At 37.9% G+C, this 24,777-nt stretch overlaps 1 protein-coding gene across 4 annotated transcripts in view; it reads left to right on the top strand.

Annotated features, from left to right (window-relative positions):
• Positions 1–24,777, top strand: part of LOC134564650 (protocadherin-11 X-linked-like) — a 438,831-nt gene that overhangs the window by 313,673 nt on the left and 100,381 nt on the right. The window lies entirely within an intron of this gene.

Below are 24,777 nucleotides of genomic sequence, written 5' to 3'. Positions count from 1 at the left end.
AGCGATGGTGTGTAGTAATAATCTCAGAAGAGTTTGTCATCTTCTGCCATTGCCACTGCCTTCTTGTGATGCCAAAAACACGGAGGCAGAATCAACAGGAGCGAGAGCTGTGGGTACTGGCTCTGCTCTCTGTGCTGTGCTGTGATGTGATAGCCAGTTGGAGACTCCACTGAACTTTAGTCAACTGTTAATCGTCCAGAGGCTCCTTATCTGGATTAAATTGAACCGTGCCATTGATAAAGAGACACCTGAATGTCTCTAGGCCTCTAAGGCCTTGTTAGCGGCTTAATAAGTGATTTGAAAATACATCTGTTCTGGGCAAACTTGGCCCAAAAGGTGGATTTCAGCTGCTTTAGTGTATCAGGAAGAATGAATTAGTGAGTGCTATGCACTTGAAATAGCTGCAGAAGGTAGTTACACTCTTCAGTGGCAAATCCAGCAGCCAGCAGAGATCATTCTCTCCCATTCCGAGCTGGCTCTGCCACATTCAGCCTGGCTCTTGGTAATCATACCTCTACCTTTGCCTTAGCTGCCCACCACCAGAGCCTCAGGGGCTTTTTGCACACATGAGGTGTGCCCCCTTTTTTCTTTAATTTGTAAACTATTACCTAAGCTTAACTTTAAAATTTGTAAGGTGATATGTTTCCTGAAGTAATGCCTGAACATTATGTTTTCCAAGTTGATAGACATCTGACAAGAACCATCAGAGGTTTTTCATCTTGTGTTGGAAACATTATGTATTTGAAGGTGTAATATACCCTTAGTAATATTCTAGGCAGTCAAACTGGGTTCTTCACAGAGTTAAGCCTTAAAGGGCTTCAAATATACCCCCAAAGAAAGAAAATATCAAGTTATATATTATTTGCTGCTTTTGCTTTGCATACTCATGATCTGAATTTACTTTCCAGCTTTTTCTTGTTGCTTGTAACTGATATTTATACTTTACTGAAGTGAGAATGATGTACATGAAATCAGTATCCAGGGCCTTCCCTGTAGAGAGCATGGGATAGGACCTAGTGTACAGGAGTTCTCAGAACAGGCACGTGCATCTTGTCTTGCTGTTTACAAAGAGGCTCAGATTTGGGATTTTCCAATGCTCTTTGTGCCCAGATTTTTTTTTAATTTCAGAAGGGATATGTGCCATGACTCTTGTAGGATGTGGCTGTAAAAGTAACTCAGCTCTGACATCTGAATGTCATTGACACGCATTCCTGTGAGCAGACTAAGCAGGCATCAGATGTCTTTCCAAGTGTGAAGTTGAAGAAAGTTTAATCACCTGTCTAATTACCTGACAACTCAGTTTTAAACTTGAAGTTGCAGTTTAATTAGAGTTTATTTTATGTGAAGATTTTTCTTCCCTTCCAACTTGTATCTTATTGAAACAGTTTAATTGAAGTAGCACGGTGGTTACAGTGGGGAAAGCTTCTCTTGTGGCCTTTTTTAGTGTTTTATGCTTATATTAATGGCAGCATCTAGTGGCAGGAACAAAAAAGCAGATTTAAATAGATGTTGTGTGCTTTCCTACATCTAAGTGAAGAAGGGGAAGACCCACAGCATATTTGTGTTCAGTGTGCTGCCGCAAAGTGACTTGGTGCAGATGACAGAAACCCAAAATATCTGATGAGCCTGAGGGTTCATGTCGTTGCAGGACTTCACTTGTGCATGCAGGACACATTTAGCCAACACTGAAACAGTATAATTACCTCTGAATTGATGATTTCCTCTACAATCTTCTGCTTGGTTTTTGGTTGGTGTTTTTTTCTTTAGTCTAATTTGGAGTGGCTTGATGCATTCAAAGCATATCTTCCTTCATGGACTAAAATGTTGTTAATGTGAAAAGAGACCAAAAAATACAGTCAGGTAATCTGAGTTCATAGAGCAGAGCAAGCATGGCCTTCATTCCCTCCCAACACCTTTAGTATCTGACCTGTCTTAATCTGAGACGTTGTCTGGAATATTAAATCTGATTTGTCACCTGATGGGGATTTAGTTCAGCTTTGGCTGCCAAGGAGGGAGATTTGGGGTGAAATGATGTCAATAATGTCCAGAACCAACCTATGAAAGCTGATGGCAGCTGTGACATCACTCATAGCCACATTCAAAAGTGTTTTCTTCCTCTTGCTCTTCCTGACTACAGTCCTTCACTATTATTTATTTCTCTAACACTGGAAATTGTTGCATTTTGGAAGCTTTTCATTTACGAGCAATACCTAAGCGTTTATTACAAGCCACTGAAAAAGATGAGCATAGCAAAACAAAATTAAAAATAAAACAAACAAACAAACAAACAAAAACAACAACAACAAAACCCCACAAAAAACTCCACACCACACAACAACACCACCCTGAGAGAGATTGGTGAGAGCAAGCTTTACAAATTCACATCTGATTTAGGACTGAAGCAAGGAGGGGAAAAAAAAACCTGTAAGGTTATAGTGGTTAGAAAACTGCGAGAAATTTATATGTAAACCTTTAAAATTAATTGACTGTGCTAATTAAAATTAGAAATAGGCTATTTAAAATGATTTGTCTTCTCTTACTTTAGTTCTCTCCTTAGAAAGACATAAAGTTCAGTGTGGTAGATGCATCATAAGAAGAGATGCCAATAAGCTGTCACACTAAGTAAATAGTAATATAAAAACACATGTAGGTCTGTAGAGAACCTTATCCCTAAATAACAGCACTCTTGTACATAGTATCCAGATATTTTCTCCTCATAAGTTGCTCAAATAAGGATGCTCCAATAATTTCCTATGTTAAGGATATTAACCAAACCATCTTTCCTCCCCCTCTTTTTCCCCTCTGTTTGAATACAAAATACACTGCAAGCACAGACAAAGACTAACAAATTCTCTGTGTCTGGACTTCCCTGGCAAATTCTCTCTCAGTGGGGCCCTCTCGGTGGCTGTAAGCAGTGATGTTGATCAAAGGGGTTGAAAGATACATGTAAAGCTCAGTTCAATTGGGTTATTTAATACATGTGTAAGATATTAGTGACAAATTTTCATACTTCACCTGTTTTAGAGCCTTATAAAATCTGTTTTCTTTCCTCTAGACAATAAAATTATTTTACTTTTGTTTGGAGAATAAATAGAATATGACTAGTTCAGCCAAGAAATTAGGCAGAGCAAGAGGAATGATTGCACCTTGGGGACAGAGAGTGTGGAGGGGAAGCCAGAAAACCTGAAAGTAATCTGCAATTAAACAATAGCAATCATTTTCTATAAAGAAAATGGAAGTATAAACAAAGCTAGCTGAAAATTAAAGTTAATGAGGCAAATCACATTGAGATTTCAGGGTTTCAAATAGGAGGAAACTGGTGTACTAAGGATAGGGGTCTTCATGAAGAATATTTGACATGAATTAGTGACTAATAAGCTAAGAATGTTGCATTGAAAATCAGCAAGTGTAGAGCTAAAGGGGAATCGTGGACACCATAAGTTTATGGCCATGCCAAGCTGGTGCTGCCAGAGGTGTCTGGCTGATTATTTTTGTTTCTGAATCACACCTTCAGGTGGGTTCAACCCCTGGGGAAGGGGAAAGGTCAATTTTAAATATATGGATTCCTCAGCTTCATTTATTCCACAAGGCACAACTTGCGGACAGTAAATGAGTAAATGAGTACCTGGGTCAAAGCTTTGCTGGCTTTAAGTGATCATCAGAGCTCAGAGAATCAGTCTTCGGAAGAATTAAGACTGCAATCTGTGGTATTTAACCACATAAGAGGAAGGTTTGCAGCAAGGAAGACATCTGTTCATGATTAAAGACAGCATATATTTCTTCCTCAAAATTAAAAGAACACTTTCACCTTGACTTAATTTTTGATAAGGATGATGTTGATGAGCACCAAGGCAGGCTGGTGAAGAATGATGATAATGACACTAAAAGTCAGAGCAGGTTCAGTGCATTCATGTGGAGGAGAGGAGGTAATCTTCCTCCCAGGATATCAAAACTGATTGTGTTTTCTTTATTTTTCTGTAATTCTGACACAGAAGGTGTCAAGAAAAAATAATGCTCTGGTCAAGTGCCACTACTGGAAAGCATTTGCAAAGAAACTGATATATATAAATATAATGCAATAAATGGTATCATGGGTTTCCCAAAAGTAGGATGAGATTAGCTCCATTATCTCACTTCAATGATATGTGCTTTTGACATTGAGGAATACATATACAGTTAATCTATATGTATATTGAAGGACTAATAACTGTTATTATGACATTAGGGTGGAGCATTTGTAATTAAGAATGACAAGACATGGAATAATACAAGAATGGAAAAATCTCCATAATTATCTTCATTAATGAGCTTGGCATAAAAAAGCATGAATATGTCAATGAAATATTCTACTAGCTCAAAGCCAAGCATCACTGACAATAGAAGAGGAGGTGTGCATGACACAAGAATTGGATTTTGCTAAGGATTTGAAGTAATAGCAGTGGGATGAAATCTAATAGTTTAGAGTCATTCTCATAGGAACTGCTGTATGTAACTAGTATATAAATCACCAGCTGAAAATGACATAAAGAAAAAAAAAACCCTGAGTATTTCAAAGATAAACTATAAATCACCAACACCTAATGTGACTGTGAAAAAATCCTGGGTTTCTCCTAGCAGAGAGAAAAAAGAAGAAAAGGAAAAACCCCAGGGGGTTGCTGGCACCATAACAGGCGTGTTATGAATAGTGTTGGCTTCTTCCCACGTTAAAGAAAGGTGAATTCGCACGAGAACCAGGCATAAAGAAATAGTGTTAATAACAAGGGAATGGGATACCCATATACAGAGGAAGGAATTGATACTGGCTCGTTTAAACTGCAAGGTAAAGGCTGGCTGGGGCCTGGGACTGCTCTCACACAACAGCAGGAACTGGAAACCAAAATGAAGCACTGGGTTAGTTCACAGGCAAATGGGCTGGTGCTGCCTTTAAACCAGCCAATGCTGGAAATTCGGGGGCTGCAGACAAGATTAGTGAGGAAGTATAGAAGTAGAACATGAAATGTAACCTGACTATAAAAAGGAGCTTGATAAATTTGTGAGAGGCCAAATAAATTGCTGTCAGTAAAAGCAGCAAATCCAGTTTGTCCAGCAAGCAGTGACTCTTCAAGGCTGGGAATATGAAATCGAAGGGTGAAGGTGTTTGCTGAGTCTCAGCTCTGCTCTGGGCTCTAGCTCCAGCCCCAGCTGGACACAGGGCTGGTCATCACCAGTCCGTGGGTGTGGCTGTGCCACCGCCAGCCACTGGCGTGATGGGAGCTGGCCCCCACTGTCCCCAGCCCTGCCAGCAGCTCAGTGACAGCCTGGGTGGCCCTGTAACTATGCCTGGTGCCTGATGGAGAAGAAAGGGTCAGCACAGATCTGCAGACAAGGAACTCATTCTCCTTGGGAAAAATGCCTGCGTTTTCTGCCATGCTGACTTGTCTGATAATCAAAAACTCTGCAGTTGCTGAAATATACTCTTTAAACATCATCAATAAGATGCTCTGACAGCTGGATTTCAGACCTCATGCTGGGGCACAAGAAAAAATAAATCTACAAAGTCTTACGTTTCTTGTTCCCTGTCCAAAAACTGGACTGCAGACAGATAGAATTTTTTTTTAATGATGCTATTGGTTTTTTCTTTCCCATCTTCTGTACTTTTTATTTCCATAGAAAGGTTGAAATGTAACAGCAATGTTTTAGGTTTATTGTTGCCAAGCTATAAACACACTTAGGCCTAGTTTGAATGAAAAGGAAAGAAGCTGTCATTAGTTAAAGATAACAAATCTCAGGCTAAAATAGATGCCAGTCTCCCACACCTGCCCATTGGGCCCTTTAACTTCTGCTGTATTGGGCTTTTCTAACCCCATGGCTGAACAGTAATAATTAAGTCGGAAAGTGCTGAGGTAATTAATCTTTCTGAGGCAATAGAGTTTGATTGATCTTCTACCTTTAATCAAATTAGCTTACATGTAGGTGGGAGAATGTAATGGCTGAGCACGGCTCTGTAGCACTTTGTGAAGTGCCAACCCCCTAGATGACCTCCGGTGAGTGCACCCATGAATTATGGCCTGAGAGCCTCCACAGCAATCACTGCTTGGCTGTGTGATTTAAAAGATGGGGGATCTGGCAGAGATCAACATTAGGATGTGCTCAACACTCCCGTTTTCAGGGGTGTCTCTCTTAGGTGTGCAGTTTCTCTCTACGTGGCGCATGTTTCAGGGCACTGAATGTCACGAGGCTTCAAACTGTGTGGGTTTTCCAGATGTTTAGCTCTTTGTTTCTGAAATAATTTTGATATGTGCACATAGAGCAAAGCAAGCCAACAGAAACTTCTATAAAACAAAACATGATGGTATTCTGGATTTGTTCCTGACTGGAGAGGTCAATTTGCAATGATACAGATGAGTGGCTTTTGCTAGCAGATTTTCACTTGTACCTGAGAGGATACAGATTGCATATTCAGAAATAATTCCATGATTTGGTAATTTGATCCCTGGGTGCCTGACTTAAGAGTTATTAAAGCAGCTGACATAAAGAGGGGAAGATGGACAAAGTAAATTAAATTTAAAAAATTCAAAAGCAGAAAGATTGTCCCACTCGGCCTCTCAGTCAAGCACGGCACTATAAACACAGATACTGAATTTTTAAATTTTATACTTTCTGTGCATAAGAGGCACTCTCTATAAATTCTTCTTAAAGTAAATTGTAGATATTTTATTGCTGATATCAGACTATAAAACCTTGATCTACCTTTTCTAATCTTTGAAGAAAAGGAAGATAAAAGCAAATTTTCTGAGATGCACCATGTTTTTTTCATGCAAAATCAATGGGGATTGATGAAGAAAATCAATGGGGAAAATATGCTGGATTTTCTAGACTGCATAGTGGGATAGAGTAACTCAGGCAATACTAAAATTTTGGTGAATGCAGTTTAATGCTATTCTTGACTGAGGTTTATAATAGAAGTTACTCTGTCTAAAGTGATTAGAAAGAATAGCTCCACCTGACAGCTGAAAAATCAGTCACTTCTCATGGAATAATAAAGAAGGCTTTAAAGCATTTGTTTTGTTGGTTTTTTGGGGTTTTTTTAATAATAAATGAGATCTGACATCTATAAACAGTGATTTAGTGGCAGATGTTCTGTGATATATATTTATGTTATCACTTAAGCTGACATGGTAATGGATAATCCAATTTGTTCTGTTTATGAAAGTTTTAAAATATATTGCTATGGTGAGCAGGCTGGTGGGGCAGAGGTGGAGAGAGAACAAATTCCTTCCCTCTATTTTTTTTCAAACTCATTTTAGCTCTCACTGACTGTCTCTCTACTTTGTCTCAAACTTTCTCTTCCTTCTTCTTCTACGAGTAGAAAAAGATGATGCAATTTGTCTTTTTTTACCAAATCAAGCTAATCAGTCACTGCAAGAGGAGCTTTTAGCTCCATGAAATATTAACATGTTTGTTAGCATTGAGTTCCTGTTTTAAAAACGGAAATATGGGGGGAAAAATCGTCTCTTTTATATAATTTAAGCCATGTGAAAAATTTCATGATTATAATTTGATTTGAAGCATCATAATTTATTACTTGATTTTCACTGTGATTAATGAAAAATATATCATGAAATATATTCAGAGACTGTCTGCACCTACCAGTCTGTCTCAGAAATTAAATGGAAAAATTGTATTTATTGAACAAAGCAGATTCCCAACTGATTTCCAAGTCACAGCATTTGCTGACTCAGATCTGATCAACTCAATAAATCCAGTCATTGTTGTTCTTGTTTATGTAGAGATGTGGTCATCCTTTAATCTGATGATTTCCTTCTAACTGGACTTCTGGTAAGGAAATAAGATTGATTCAGTCTTGAAGAATGCATTAGGAACAATTATAATTGTTCCAAAAAGTCATCTTATGTTTTAAAACATATATATGTTTTTATATATACCTGAATAGGAGAGATATTTTCTGCCTTTACTCTTCAATTAACTTTTATCTGTCTGGAAAAGCACATATCGTTAATAAACTGTTCTTTCTGTTGTTTTTTGAGATTATATGATTAGCATTGTGATATTTTCATTTTCTGGTTACTGCTCAAGCCTTGACTTTGCTGTAGCTCAGGAAGAAAAGGCTCCAAACCCACTGTGCAGGCTCCAAATCAGGGGAACATGGGGTCAGTGTCCCTGTGACTGCTGCTGGCCCAGCCACTGGAACTCCAGTTTTTCTTGAAATCTACCGGTCACTGGTGTGATGTATTCATTCTGAAAAGTAAAATATATTAGTCTGGGTTGAGCTGAAGAGACCTGGGCAAAATATTTATGATTATACTTTTGGATTTATATTACACCAGAGGATGAGATTCTCACCTTTGCGTTTAATACCCATAAATAATATTACTGCTTCCTAGTCAGTGGTAGAATTTTGCAGAGATTCTGCTTTATTCATAGTGTTGTGTGATTCAGTAGTGTTCTGATTAATTCAAGTGACATTCTAATTGTTTTTAAATGTTTTCATAGTTAACTCTGCATGTTGCTGAAGTCAGCAGTTCCAGAAGGTCCAGTCTCATGTATCCATTTCAGAATTCTCAGCATGGCCTCATGCTGTCTTGGTTGTTTGTACACATCCATTCCCATGTTTCAGTTGGAATTAGATGGTAAAATCCCTGGATTACAGAGAGAAATTTTGCTCTGTATTTGTGGGTCTCTGAGCACACTGTGGCTGTTACCAGAGGACTGTGTTTTGCAAATGCTTTTGTGTCCCTCAGGTGTCACTTCAGCCATAGTGAACAACACTGATTCATCTCGAATAGCTTGGCTGGATGGGATAACAGGGGGGGCAGAGTGAGGTGGAGCAGTACTTCACACCACCTTCAGCTTTCCTTGCTCTATGCTTTGAGGTAATTTCTGCTTCCTGCTATGCCTGCTGCCAAACATCTTCATTGAGATTCTTGTCCTTGCCGTGCTTCAGCTCTGCTTAAAGCTTTGGGGCATCAAATTAAAGTTCTCTCTTTATAATAATACTAAAAATAATAAAATAATAGTAGGAAGCAACAACTGATCCATCTATTTCCAGGAAAAGGGCATGCTGTATGGTCTGCTGGACTTCAGTTCCTCTCATTCAAAATAACCCTGTGTCTGTGAAGCACCAGCAAGAACAATCATACTATTTCAAAAGTTGTTCTTTTATCTGGTTGTCTTGACTGATGTTCCAAACCCTATGTCCCAGATGAAGTGTCCTCTATAGGGTGAGATATTATAAAGGCTGGCCCTCATCTAATGCTTTAAAAGAAAGCAAACCTCTCTCTATCAAGAAAGGCTTTATTCATGTCACACTAATCATACACCAAAGAACTATTTAGAAATAGAAAGACAACCTTTGCCTCTCCTCCTTAGTTGTAGTACATATAAAGAAAAACAGTGGCAATAAAAGGAAATAGGAGTGGTGAGAGCACAAGCACTTTGAAAACCATAAAGGCAGAAAAATTATTTTTATCTCATTAGAACCGATATTAAAGCTTTTCTTTATATACATTCTCATTTTTTTTACTGAAGGTCAAATATCACTGATTAAAGATTCTACTGGGGTCGACCTCTCATCCTTCTGTCTCTAAAATTAGGTCTTTATTTCTCTTTTTGGGAAGATCATAAGAATCTTTCTCCATCAACCCCCAGACTGCCCTGACCTGGAATGTATTCACAGTATTGTGAAAAAAGGGTCCAGCTGTAAATGAAGCAGGTCCTTTAGTTTGTGTTGCTCTGTCCTGTCAATGGAATAGCATTTGTTGTATGTTCTATGTAGGGTTATATGAGAATTAGGAGTTTGGATTATTGCTGTATGATTTGCATGTTTTAAAGCACATAAACAGTTAAATGACCTGCTTGGATATTGAATTATCCAGTTTTCCATTAAAAGTTTCATAATTAAAATATGTCAGCTTTTAGGATGAGGTACTTCCTCCTACTTTTTTTTTTTTCCCACACCTGCTAAGATACAGAATGATTTAAAAGTGTAATTCTGTGAATTACTCTGGAGTTAGACAAGGAAAATTCTTTCTTGTTTGCTTTCCTCCCCACAAAATCATCTGATTTTTGATACAGTTGGGGCTATTTCTGGGTAGGAGTTCCGTGCCTGGGTCATTGTATGACTCCTGGCTCTTAATTGTGTCAGAAAGCAGCAGATTGCCAAACCCTTGTCCCAGCTTCAGAGATGCTGTTGTTCCTGTCATCCTGGAGCTGGCACAGTAGCAGAAAGCAGCGAAGGAATGTTTGCCGGGCTGATGAGAGCAGGGCTTCAGCACCAACACTTAACTGCTCAATAAACCTAACGAGAACACTCTCTAGGTTTAGCTGCAACTGCTGTGTCTCTAACAAGAGCTTGACTCACTGTGTCTTAATGCAGGGGGAGGTTTTTGTGTCTTTGAGCTGAGGCAAGGGCCATGGAGAGAGGCTTTGAGGACTTTTCCATGGAGTGTTTGTCTCCAGCAGAGCCCACGCTGTGCCAGGCGCTCTGCTATCACAGCTCCTCACTCACAGCCCTCCAAAGCAGAGGAGGTTTCATATGGCAGGATTCAAATTGCCAAGGAGGGCACTGTCCACATCCTGATATTACAATGAAATGACAGAAAAATTAAAGATTGACAATGCAGGCACGACGTGCAAGAGAGTTAAAAGATATTTCAGAGCATGGAAAAGAGGAAAATGCCCTGAGCTTATTCTCGTGCTTGTGTTAAGAATGAATTATGATTAGGATTACAAAACTTTAGATATAATAATTGAGCCACTAAAGATGTCTTACTAAAAGCTCCCTCATAATTCTTTCTTTATGCTTTCTATAATACTGAATTTTAGGATTTGTTTTCCCTTTGGAACACAAATACACAGAAACATGGTTCTCCTTTGTGCATTCATCTCTAACCTCTGCTATCAACTTTGTTATCTCCAATCTAAGAGTTCAAGAGAAATCATAATATGAGGAAGCAGATGTTTTCTCTTTTGTATAACACCTATTCTTGCTGAATTGGGATAAAAGATGGTAAATGTGGGGGGACATTAATATTTCTTGTTGAAACGTGCTTCGCAGGCTGAAGAATCTCATATACATAATGATAGTCAAATGTCAGCTAGTAAAATTAGGGATTTGTTAAAAAACAGCTGTGCTGCACAACTCTTTGACAGGAATAGAGGAATGCTTTATCCAGTAAAATTCACAGAATTTATTTAGAAGAAACTGTAGTTGTTAATTTTCATCAAGACAGAAGGTTAATGTCTGAAATTGAGGGGCTGGCTCAGCCTCATTTCATGACCATGGGAAAAAATCCCCTTTTAACTCTGGCAGAGCTCTCACCTCCCTCACAGCAGATTTCTCTGTGGCACCATGGTTCCAGTGCATTTTTTAATGCACCATCATCCTCGTGTTCCCTGAGGATGTTTTAGGGACAGCCAACACTCAGCAGCGCCTCTGTTCAATGCTGTGAGCTGTTTGTAGGTGTTTTCCCCAGGGTGATGTTGCAGCCACTGCCCCATTTCCCAAGGTGAGAGCCTGTGTCCTGGGCAGCACAGACAGTGCCTATGATTGTCACTGCCCTGGGGACACAGGGTGCTCCCTGCAGCCCTCACTGGCATGCACTGGCTGAGCAGCTCTCCAGGAAATTTGAGTGGAACAGACTCAGGAAAGATCCTGGCTTTTTATCAGCAGCTGCGTTGCAGGTCATCCACGCTCTGAGCTTAGGAACCAGCCTTGGACAGCTGTCTGGGTTGGAATGCAGGAGGTTTTCCCAACTGCAGCATTGATGAGGCTCTAGAATATATAGAACAGAATTGTGCTGCATTTATGTTTTAAAAATTGATTGCCCTTTAAACTGTAACTGCACCCTACTATTTACAGTCACGGGGAGAAACTGGCTCTGATGTTCTGCACTCAACAGTCTCTGACCTGTAATGCACAATTTGCAAATAAGCACAGAAGAGTAAACAGGGGGGTCAAAGAGATTTTTTTTCCTTGTGAGGCTGGCACAGCCAGGCAGCTGCATTTCTAATTCACAGTCACTCCATCCTCTACCCCCCAGGAAATATTCTCTAATCTATAAGCACTTTGCATGCTGAGGTGAAATGTTAAATAGCAAGATTTGCTTCTAAATAATAAGATTATGACACAAACCAACAAGAACAGGGATCTCAAGGTTAAAGATATCATTTCTCATTCAATCCAAGCTGGTAGAAAGGAAGAAAGAGATTAGAGAAAAAGGAAAGAAACAAAGAAAAAACCCCAACGACAACAAAAAAATACCCACCTGCCAAACTGAAGCTATGAGTACGTCAAGATACTCAAGATATATCATAAAAAGATTTTAAATCTGGTGCCAGTGTGTATATATATATATATTTATTTATATATTATCTATATGTATAAAATTAAAGTATATTTGTTTTCCATTGTTAAAATATTTCTGTTGAGACCAAGTCTTTCTTAGGTATTTGGTCCAAATGTACCTGATTCCAATCATTTTGCTCTTTGTAGCATGTGTAGCTTCTTGCTAGAAAAGGGACATACTTTAAGGCAGATGGCATTTTTTTTTCCCCACAGCAGTAGAAGATGGTTCCAGTAAAAATATGCTATCTTTATTCAGATGTCCATGGTAACAAATAGAGAAAAGTAAACCAGCTTTTTCTCTCAACAGAAATCCCTCTGCAAACAAATGTGGTGAGGTTTTTTTGGTTTTTGTTTTTTTTTTTTTTTACTCAAGCATTGGTGGTATTTCTGTAGCACATTTGAATGTTAAGTGTTTTCTCTGAGCTTCTGTTAAGATTCTGCTCTGAAATAGAAAACTGTAGAATCAGTAAGATAAACCCCGATGTTTAGCTGTAGTCCAAAAATGTTCATTTTCCTGAAGAGAAGTTCAGCTGAAAAGTGAGATGCCACTTTTCTTTCGTGTTTTGTAGGAGTAAGACATCTTTCTCTGGAGTCCTTGATGGATCTTGCCTTTTTCCTCCTATTGTGTCAGTAATAATAATTTATGTAACTTCTGCTCATGCCAGAAGAAGTTGTAAAATGTATTTGTAAATTACTGTTTGAGAATCCTGAGCTAGAAGACCTGGTTTATTTGATGTGAAAATAATCCTGGTTTCATGTGTAAGATATATAAACTGCACCAGTAATGTTGCATTGATTGTACTGCTTTGTTTGGAAAAAAATACAAGCAACCCTGAGTGAACAAGGCAATTTGCAGCCTTGATTAAATAGAGCAGACAGAGGAATGGTTGAGGAAGAAAAAAAAAAGAGCTCTGAAGCTATGGACAGAGCAGTTCACTCAAGCAGCACAGATTTTCTCCTAATTTTCCTTTCATAAGGAAAGGCTTCATCTTGGTCACACATTCAGCAGCAGAATGATGAGTTTGTAATATTGTTTTCCCCAAACAAATCAAACTTAGCTCTAACTTTGAGCAAAGCCCTTGTTGCCACCGAAGATCTCATCTAAAAATTTGTCTACAACTGAATGAGTCCCTAGTGTTAGAGAGATTTGGGTTAGTCCTGTTCTGCCTGTTGACAGATACATTTTTCTAGTCTAACTTTGGGGTCTATAGTGGCACTGGGGTAGAAGTTGCATATGACACAGGCTCTGACTCACCAAAGGGGAGATCGTTCCCCTAAAAGATCTATCACCAAATGTAGTGCAACTGTGAAGTGGTTAATAGCAAGAAATATCAATCTATAAATCATTACAATTGCTGTTTGCAATTATAAACACCAAGACATAAATTAGAAAACTCTGAGCATCACTGCAATAGGCACAGCCGTGCCCAAATTTCACTATGAAGTGCAATAAATAAAGTGATAAAACTTCAGACATGACATCTTCTATGAATAAATACAAATAAATTTGACTTGAAGATATTTTGGGGAGTTGAAGAGAGTACTTGGATTTTCAGCAATGACAGAACTAGATAAAAAACCATTCTTAATCTGCAACCACCCTATAGCTTTAATGTACAACAGAAAAGAAGAAATTTGTTCAAAATCTAAGTTTGAAATAATTTTATATTGAGATTCTGCCAGTAGCTGAGTACTACAGAGACCGATTTTCCCCAGTCACCAGGAAAACAAACTACCTGTATGTAAATTCAGGTAGTTTCTGATCAAACCTTTGAGCAGAAAAAAATAAAGTTTTGAATTATATTATATTTTCATTTTAACATTGAAACTTGTATGTGCTCGGAAAGCTGAACAGCACGTCTGGATTTAGCCTGTGCTCATTTATAGTGAGTAATTATCTAATGATGATGGTGTTCAGCATGCACGAGAGCTCCTGTGGCAAGATTTGGAATTTTAAGGAAATGCTGTAGATCAAATGATAATGTCTCATTTGTATTCTCTTAGTTCCCCAGTCACTACTGCATTTCATAAGGCAGCTACAGAAATGGCCTGCAAATATGCATCATTTTTGTGTGAGATGAGAAAAGCCTCAGTGGTACTCAAAGAGTGCAAACAATCCCTTTTGCACACCTTGCAGCATCAGATGATGCTGTTCCGAGCAAATCACACCTGGTATGAAATGGGTTTTCAATTCTGTCAGGAAGTGCGCCACTCCTGAGCTCTTTAGGGATAAATGGATGTATAAATGAAAGAAGAATTAGCTCTGAGTATGTGGATGTGTGGGGTAATTCTTGTCATCGTTCTCTGCCTGGGGGATCTGGTGATCCCTGTGCTCTGCTGCTGGGCTGGGGTGTAGGACCATGGGATTTATGGGGTGCGTGTAGGAATGACTTGAACAAAAACCTCTATTTCCACTTAAAAATGGGGTAAAAAGTTAGGTAATACAAACTTTTTTTCCCCTCCTATTTGCAGCTGTTAATTAAACAGACAGGAATCTATTTAGCAAAATAAAAATGTTTTATAATGTTAAAGGCAAAGAATTAGGAGTATTCTATTTTAAAGAGATTTAAGAGTTTTCCATTGACAGTAACAGTAATTTGGCTTTTATTCTAATGTCAGTATTTTCCACTGTGGAGGAGATCTACTTGTATATGTGCACATGTCTGCATATTTATCTGCCTTCATAATGTGAACAAATTACTTTTGCATCTCAACATATGTATCTGCAGATGTATACATCTCATCTCCCACTGACTGATGGCTCCGTTTTGCTTCATTCAACATTTTCTCCAAGACACTAGCAGGGAGCTTTGCTGGGGAAAGACAGATCTGGGCCTGGAAGGCAGCCTTGTAATTGGCACCATCAGAGGGCAAAATGCTGTAAAGCCCAGCCTGGACAAAGCCCTTCAAATCTGAGTTCAGCTTTTAACCTGCAGCAGCCTCTGTGCTTTCTTTACTTAAATCACCTACTCTGAACACTTCCAGTGAATTCAGTGGGTCTACTCTGAGTGTGCACAGTTAAGTAGGTGCATAAGTGTTTTCAGGCTTTAGGCTTTACAAGCTTTCCTAATTAGTGTTCTAGACAACATTAATTAAAGAGTACTTTAGAAAGAATATAGCTGTTTAAACCTCTCCAGTGGTTTGCATCTTATCCAGGGATCCCAATCAATGCAGCACATGGGGAATCCACTCAGAAAGGCAGGCATGATTATAGTTTAGTATAATCTGTATATACATCTTTGAAATTGTATATAGCAAACAGAACTGTACATAAAGTCACTTCAGTTCAAGGACAATTAGATAAAAGACAGTAATAATGAAAGAAACATATGTTTTAATTTTCATTATAATTTCTTCAAGGATTGTGATCTATGGTAATCAAATATGATGAAGAGGGAGGTTTTCTTAAGGCTACAATATTTCTCTTATGCCCTTGGAAATAAGAGCCTTGGGAGTGATAGAATTTGCATGTTACTCACCCTCTTGCTATTATATATTTGAGGAAGAATTAAAAGTAAAGCAGTGACTGATAGTTTTTAACAGGGGAAAAAAAGACATTGAAATGTTAAACATGATGTTATATCTGATTTATTGTGTACGGCTGGTTTGAATTTTTTGTGCCACTGCACTTGGGATATGATGCAATCATCTGTCTTCACAAGACCATCTGAGTGTCATGTGGCAAATCTTTTGATGTATGATTGAGGATTGTGTTTGGCAATATACAGCTCCACTTAAGGCTTATACACAGTTTCAGTTCTTGACATTACTTGTCTTTTATGTTCTTTTCCTCCCATATTGAGATAATTTCCAAATGCTGATGAAGAAAATTACTGCATCTTGTACTGATATAGTTGTAAAGGCACAATAAAATTTGACATCTTCCATTTAAGTGTGTCTTGATCAGAAATAGGTCTATCACTCAGAACAAATTATTTTGAAGCCTAAAGCAGGAAGGATATAATAGTTAAGCACAAAATTACCTGATGGGTTTTTAATCACCCTGACAATTATAAAATAAAAGATCTCTGTCCATTATTGAAAGAGGAACAAAGACCATGATTAGAAAAAAATACAATGAAAAAGTAAATGATTGAGGGGGTGGCAGCCTCCTGTACTATCTAAAAACTTTAAAGATGCTCAACAGTGACTCAGATATTTCCTTGTGCACACTGAGCTGCTCTGAGTGTTAATTACTCGAATAGAAAGAAAATACTGAAAAAGACCTGCATAATTTTCTTGTCTGCTTGTTTTTCTGTCATGTTTCCCTGGAAAAAAGTAGTGGACCCAGAATGCATGCAGGCTTTGAGGTGTGCAAACACATCCAAGGCTCCAGGCAGAGAGCAAGACTACAGCAATTCTTTGGGGATGGAGGAATCTCAACCCACAGAAACTCCCATCTTCACAGTAGTAACAGGGTTCCTTTTCAAAGGGGTCAAAGATAAAAAAATCTGCAGGTCTATAAAGAATATTTTCTGTTTTCTTTGAATTTTTTTTTTTTTTTTTTTTGGTATGTACTTTTCCCTCCCTCTCAGCATTGCTCTCAAAAATTCCACTTAGTGAAATTAGGTAATGATAATACAATAATTATTAAACAGGTAAGTTCAATTCATCATTTTCTGTTCTGGCCTGGACTCTGTGCCATGTGCCAGTGACGGCTGATTATAAATACCATTAGTGAAACAGAAATCAGCACAGTGTACTCAAGTTCCTTTTTTTTCCAAATGAGGGGCTATTTTTCAGTATTCTGGTTCCCCATAGGCTTTTAATCAAGGTTATGGGAAAGTCCATAAACTTTCTGCTGAATATTTAACAAGCTGAAGGTCGTGGCAGACATGAGATCTCAAGGACAAGGGAAATGAGATTGCAATCAGAAGAGCAGAGGAGACCTGGAGATAAGCAGAGCTTTGTCTACAGATAATATCTGCCAGAGTAAACACCATAGTCAGGTTTGCCAGCTTCTTTTGTGAGATTTAATTTTCCCAGTATAAAAAGCCATAAAAAGGGGTAAACACAAATGGATGCTGTTTGCAGGAATGTTATTCACTGAACTTCTTTGAAATGAGGATTGAAATACAGTCAGAAAAGAAGTTTTAAAATGGAAAATGTTTTGGTGTAGTTATATGCTTTTCTGTTTACTGATCCAAAATCCTAATTCCTTTACGTTTGTTTAATAAATTCTCCAAACAACCTCTATTATACTGAAGTGCAATGCCTGTTTATATGTTCAGCCAACAATTTTTCTTTGCTAGATCTTTTTAATTGAACAATTTTTAACAGTCTAGTTATGACAATATTTTCCTGTGTACAAATGGAAAAGCAATCTTGCAGAAACTCTTACCCATGCCGATCCAGCAGCTACAAAAATATAATTATAACACTCTGCATAATGCATGGAGGGAATATTCAGCAAAGTTATCTGAAATGTCAGCCTGTAGAGGCCACACAGAGTGTTCACTGTGCTGTAGCTTCGCAGCAGCAGTGCCCAGATCTGTGTCCACAGCAGTTACAGGAGCTCTGTGGTGGCACAGGATGCCCTGAGTGTGTATGGGATGGTGTCACCCTGCAGCCTCTGCTTATTTGGGCAATCTTTGAACTGCCTGCAAGTTTTCTCCCCAGTAATAAGTGCACTTTAACCTGTATATTTCCTGAAGCTGATATGTCACATATCCCTTATTTGTAGAGAAAAGTCAATGCAATATTTATTACTTGGTTTCATAGGCCGTTCTGATTAGTATAGATATAAATTCCTTTTGTAAAACTAAGTTTTTCTACAACTTTTTATCTGAGGATGAAAGGGTGATGAAGCCCTGGTACAGGCTGCCCAATGAAGCTGTGGTTGTCCATGGATCCCTGGACATGTCCAAGGCCAGGTTGGACGGGGCTTGGAGCAGCCTGGGACAGTGGAAGGTGTCCCTGACCATTTCAGGGGAGTGGAAGTTGACGATCTTTAAAGGTCCCTTAAAATCCAAACCATTCTACAATTCTATTATTTTCCCCCCTGCTTTGTGTAAAAACCATTAAAATACTGTGAAAAATTCTGCTGAACTTGGAGTTCGAGATGTAGCTCAAAAGCTGAGCACATCTCATTTCTATTAATAAACTAGACTAGACTAGACTAGACTAGACTAGACTAGACTAGACTAGACTAGACTAGAATAGAATACTATTTTGCGGTAAATCTGGTTAAAATAGGTAGAATATACTCATAATATTGTCTCTGCCTTCACTATTATGACAGAAGAAAGGCTGCAGAGAAGAAGCCGTGCTGAAAGTTTTCCCTCCTTTTATTATACTAGATACAGTTAAGGACCCTAAATGTTGGCAACTCTGTGACCATTCTAGATCTGGGATGATTTCCAACAGTCTTTCATCAATCAATTTGTTGATTTGGGGGTTAATTTCTAAGAATTGTATTAAGAACTTTTTTTTTTTTCAGATTATTTATTTTGTAAGTTTCATTCATTTTTGTTGAGAAAAACAAGAGCCCGGAAGAGAACTGTAAGCAAGATACTATTTTTTTTTTAAATGACAAAACATTTGAGACTTTTCTGTTAGAAAGGCCCTGTTATTTACAGCACACCCATAACCTCCATGATTCAGGGAGTGGATTCTTTAGTTCTTGTCAAGCACTTCCAACAAGGAAGGCTAAAATTGACCCAAGTTTTTGTGGGTTTTGTTTTGTTTTGGTTTGGTTTTTTTGGTGTTTTTTTGTTGTTGTTGTTTGTTTGTTTGTTTGTTGGGTTGGCTTGGTTTGGTTTGGTTTGGTTTTTTTGGTTGTTTTCTTTTTTCAGGAGAAATCTGGAATCCCTTTTCTCTCCATAGTGAATAAGGACTGCACTCTGTCCCGTGTTGGGTGCTGATCCTGGCATCCCTGTCCACACTCTGTAATGATGAAAAATTTGTGTAGCTCAGGAGCAGAGATTTTTCTTTGACTTCTTGCAGAACAGGGAACAAAACACCTGGCTGGGTATTCTCCCTTGTCAGAACTCAACCCCCAAATCTCACCTCACTTCATGGGATGAAGGTGATTTATCATGTATGGGGCTAACAGGGGAGGATCCACCACCCTTTGGTTTTGATCATGCTGTCAAACCACCTGTGTCACCACGTAAATAATTTCATCTGGAAAGAATCTCTCTCTTGCTGCTGTATTTAAAAATACAAGACAAAAAATTTGAATCATGACATTTTTCAGTCTGGCCATAAAATAACAATCAAGCATTGCAACAATGAAACTTGTCTGATAAAAGGATTGAAAAGCTGAAGCAGAAGTTGCTTAATAATAAATGGAATCTCAGAACTTCACTTGTAAGACACTCGTGTTTCACTTGAGACTGTGCTGCTCTCGAGATAGAAGAGCTGAAAAGAAGGATATTGTAAACATCCATTATGTATGTTTCATGCATATATCTTGTTCCTTTGCCACTCTGATCATGCAGAGTTACACTTTCAGCATAACACAAACAAGTTCAGCAACTGATGAAAAAATTAGAAAGCTCATGTTGAAGATAAATCTTTTAACCCCACTGCATTTAATTTGTCCTGTGAACTTGCACAGAATGGAAATATCACAAAGTAGCAAGTGTAAAGCCAGAAAAAGCAAGTTTGTTTTGGTGGTTTAAATAGAGAATTTTGTTAAAAATGTGACAACTCCTTAATATTAATACCAGGAACAAAATTAAGATTAAAATATCAGGTTAAAATTTAAGGTTTGGCATTTTGCAAATTTTTTCTCTAATTTATAAAATCAGTTGCTGTCTTGACAGCCCAATGTAGGACATTTCAGTGTGGACCTACTGAGTTTAGTTTTTCCCTGTAACAAATCTTAATACTCTTGTTATCCTCGACAAAATATCCTTGACCAAGTATTCTTGTCTGCCAGAAAAGAGCAGACATATTACAGATAAGAAAATCAAAACCTTTTCATCTCTTCTAGCTGACCTTTATTCAGCTTATTAATGCATAATAGCTTCTCAAATGTTTCACAAATTTAAACTTAATGGATTAAACTTAAATCTGTTTCTCTAGACACACTTTAGTTTATGTACATACATTTTCAGGAACATATGGAGTTTGAGTTGTCCTGAAAAATAATTATTTTGCAGAGCTGCATGGTATACCAGGACTTTTAAAATGTTTCATAGTAGATATACTTGAAGAGCACTTAGCAGCAGTCAGGCTGGTTGCAGATGATGGATCAGAGCAGCTGCTTCCCTCAGCCTGGTTCCCCCAGCACAGTGACAATCTCAGCTCTCTGCTGCTTTTGGCAAACACGAGCCTGGAGTTGTCTGACTTTGAAAAAACCCGGCACAAATGCCCACGAAAAAGGATGATTTCCCAAGCCACCCCTTCTTCTTCTGTGAGATCCATGAAATTAAAAGAAGGAGACTAAGATTAGAGACCCTCAATGTGAATAACTTTCACAACACCTCTGCAGAATATTCTAAATTATGTGCTTATGAATAACGCATCATCATTGCAGATATTCCCTTTATTCTTCTGGATTGTGTAGCCAGTGCAGTAGATCCCACATGGATGCCTCATTCTTTTTGCATAACATTTTCCTTTGTTATCTCTGAAAATGTAAAAAGTTTTTAGGAAACAAATTATTGGAGTTTTTTTGTTTTGTTTTGTTTTGTTTTGTTTTGTTTTGTTTTGTTTTGTTTTGTTTTGTTTTGTTTTGTTTTGTTTTGTTTTGTTTTGTTTTGTTTTGTTTTGTTTTGTTTTGTTTTGTCTGACAGTTTTGTTTTCCTTAGAGATTATGAAATACTTGTAAGACAAATGAAGGAAGGTATTAAAAAACAGATCAAACTTTTTCAGGATGAAACTGATCGAATAACTCTTGATCTTGAGAGAATTGGAAATTTAACCCTGTCACATAACAGACTGCAGGAGGGTTATTAGATGTGGAGAATAATCTGTATTAAAGGGGATACTAGGGTGTTGATAGATATGAGTGGTACTGATAAAATGAGATCTTTCCGTTCCATGTTAAAAATAGTAAAAAGAAATATATATTATCTGATAATTGTCTGACCGAATATTGTTGCTAACAAATGTTAAACCGTAAATGCTAAAACACATGCTAGTTGAAGAACAGTATTTGAAAACCTGGCAAGAGTGTGACAGGCCTTCCAGATAGGTAAAAAGCATTAATGAAAGAATGTGTACTCTTGTCATATTAGAAATATTCATAAATCCTGCATAATTTGACAATGACACGGTTTGCAGACAGATTAAGCAAGGAAGAGCAAAATTATTTATTCTTTCCAGAAAATAAACCAGACTACAAAAATGAGCAGGATGACATCTTGTCAGCATCTCTGAGGACTTTATTTAGCCCACGTCCTTCATGTCTGATCTATAGCTGCAAATAAGGATATGATGGGAGGATACATGAAAGTTTCCCTCATTTTGTAAAATTCAGTGCTGTGTTTTTTCTTTTTTTACTTTATTATAAATTTAATATAAATTATTATAATAATTCAACCACATGTCTTCCAGTAATACACAGAGATGTGTTGGCTTTTGTACTGGAAAATAATACTGGAAAATTGTACTGGAAAATACTCTTTTTAAACATGGGTAAGGTGAGAAAAAAATCATGTTGTTGTTCTGTCCTTGGTGCTGTTGGAGGAAGTTTTGCACAGAAAGTGGAAAGAGTTTAATATGTTTTCATTTGGGTTTATGAGACACTCATAAAATATCATGAAATATAATCAAAGCTGATAATGCCAAGTCAAAATCTGATAAAACTGAAGTACCAAAATGTTGTGGCATCAAGGGAAAATTGTCAGGTAGTTATTTATTGGAGGTCTGTCAAGCTGTGGGAATGACAGGGTTTTTCAAAAATTAATTTGAGAGGTCAAGGTGGATCTTTTTCTCAAATCTTGTCTTCTCTTTCATATTTTTAAGTATACATCGGAAATGTTAATTTTAATTCTATAATTTCCTAACTGGCCAACTTTAATGATGCTTATATTAAGAAAATACAAGAAAAAGTTACCGAATTTTAAGGAGCTTTATTAAATTTCTGGTTTTGACATATTTAAGAGGTGGAATTTTCATAGTAGCTATGAAAAGCAAATATTTTTTTAAGGGACATTTTATTTAGAAGCAAATGTTAATTTATTAATAAACCCCCCACCTTTCTGCCAGTGTGCACTCAATAACTGCATTTTCAAATGAAATTATGAAAGAGATGGAGATCTGAAGTAAGATTGAACATGAAATTCCAAGAGTAGAACATAAGAAAGAGCTAAGAGTAATCTTTAAAATAGAGATGAATAAAGAAATAATTCTCCACATGTATTTTTCAAAGCTATGCTGACATTTTTCATTTTGCCAATCTGTTGTTTGGCATCACTTATTGTCATTATTCTGAAACATTAATCCAGCAATGGCATCTCTGTCTTCATAAGCTTCCTGGTGTGATTGCTATGTGCTGTCACCGACATCTGAGACTAAAATAATTTTAAGAAAAAGTTATATATGTAAGAGTTATAGGCGGAAAAGATGCATTTCATGAACAGTCAGTAAAAAGTAATCAAGCCCACTCAACTGAAATGATTTGGAAAGTTTCTGGAAAAAGTCATGGAGAACATTTTCCTGGGGTTTGGCATTAGTGATGGAATGAAGCTGGTGTCCAACAGCAAATGTCAGATGGACACAGCCGCACTGCCAGCAGGGTGAAATCGTCTGCTGTGCAATCTGAGCAATGAAGTTTTCAGTGGGAATTGGAGCTGAGAGCTCCATGGCTTGCCAGAGATGCACAACCACTGTTGTCCTGTAAATCTCAATTTGCTTGGTTTGGTTTTGGTGTGGTTTTGTTGCAGCTTTGAGAACCCATTTCTTGTGAAGGCACCGTGAGGTTTCCTCCAGTAGGCTCAGAGATGAGCATGTGGTGTTGCACCCTCTCTCCTACTTGTAATTAAAATGCTCCAGAAATGATGTAGGCATCACAGATATTTATTCATGTCACTTGAGGAAATGCTGTCAGTCATTCAGCATAGGTAATTAGTTTTAGCTGTAAGAAATTCTGGGTAAGGTCCCTGAATGGAAGTGAAAATGCAAACCTGTTGTCTCTTCTAATGGGTTTTGTGTCTGGGCAACAGTTGATGTCTTGGGCACATGCAGAAGGATTTAAATTAATCTATGGTTATTACTTTGTATTCAAGATGAAATAAAATATTCAATGTTACTTTGTGATTCAAGATGAAAAACATGTAACCTGACCTTTTAAAGTCTGCTTGCTGGAATTGTTAAACTGCTATCTGTAAAATCAAGTCAGTCTTCCAAACTTTCTATGATATTCAGGCTGCACGCTCGTTTTGTCAGAAAGAAAAAGGAATCTGTGCATGCACACCTTGAAAAGGAAGAGTTCCTGACTTTTTTAGTTAACAGTTTTCAGGGAATCCATTGTCTTTCTCCCATAATAACAATTTCTTACATAACTTTTGTTTTCCAGCTGAATGCTGTGAAATCCACAGTTAGACATGTGTCCTGTGCCTTCGCTAACGTTAGGAAATCATACCCTCAGTCTGCAATTCCCCACAAGAAATTTCCTCTTTGTTAAATGTGAATCGTGGATAATTGGTGATTGGTTATGTTTTAGCTCCATGGACTTGTTAAGTGAGGCTTCCTTTGGAGTTCAGTGCTGGTCTGTGAGTGCAGTTTTCACAGCACAGACTATTATTTCATCAGCAGAACACAAACCTCACTAATTTGTTTTATGATGACAGTGCCTAGTAGCTGGCACTTAGACTTGCTTAAGCTTTTGTATTACCATTTTCTTTATTGTAGCTTTCTGCTTTCCCCAGTAAATGTCATCTGCAGACAAATTAATAATTTGTTATCATTTGCTGGGGCAAGAAATAAGAGAAGTGGAAGTCAGCTAAACAGGGAGAGTTGCTGTGGTGGCAGAAACCAGGAAAGCAGTACTTTGAGCCTGCCCTCAAAATGTACTGGCAGAATGCAGTAAAGCTGAAAGAGACTCTCAATTGTTTTCCACGTTCAGTGCATTATGAAGAGATAAACTATGAGAGGTGTATCAGGTTTTGTCACGTCACTCTTCTGGGATGGAGCATGCTGTAGTGTAGGGTACTAAGCCTCATCTTGCAGCAGGAGTTTCATCATCTCTTCATGTACAAGCCTCTGTAGCCAGCCAGGTAATTAAACATACACATAAATGAGCTTTTACTATGTGCCTGGGAGCTTCTGAGGGTTCTGCAAGTATGAGGTGACAGGTGTTCATTGATCACTAGAGTGATTTCTCTCAGTGTCCTGTGGAAGGGTCGTTCTCCAGGTGACCTCAGGTGCATCATCCCTTGGAGAGGCCAAGGTATGTCTTTAGGATGTTAAGTCCCTTCAGAGAGGTTCATTCCAGCCATTGTTTCTGCCTGGCTTCAATAGGAGTCTGATCAGCAAGT

Source organism: Prinia subflava, chromosome Z, assembly GCF_021018805.1.
Source record: "Prinia subflava isolate CZ2003 ecotype Zambia chromosome Z, Cam_Psub_1.2, whole genome shotgun sequence".
Lineage (NCBI taxonomy): Eukaryota > Metazoa > Chordata > Aves > Passeriformes > Cisticolidae > Prinia > Prinia subflava.
Note: the sequence above shows the minus strand (reverse complement) of the source record. Positions and strands in the feature narration are given on the sequence as shown.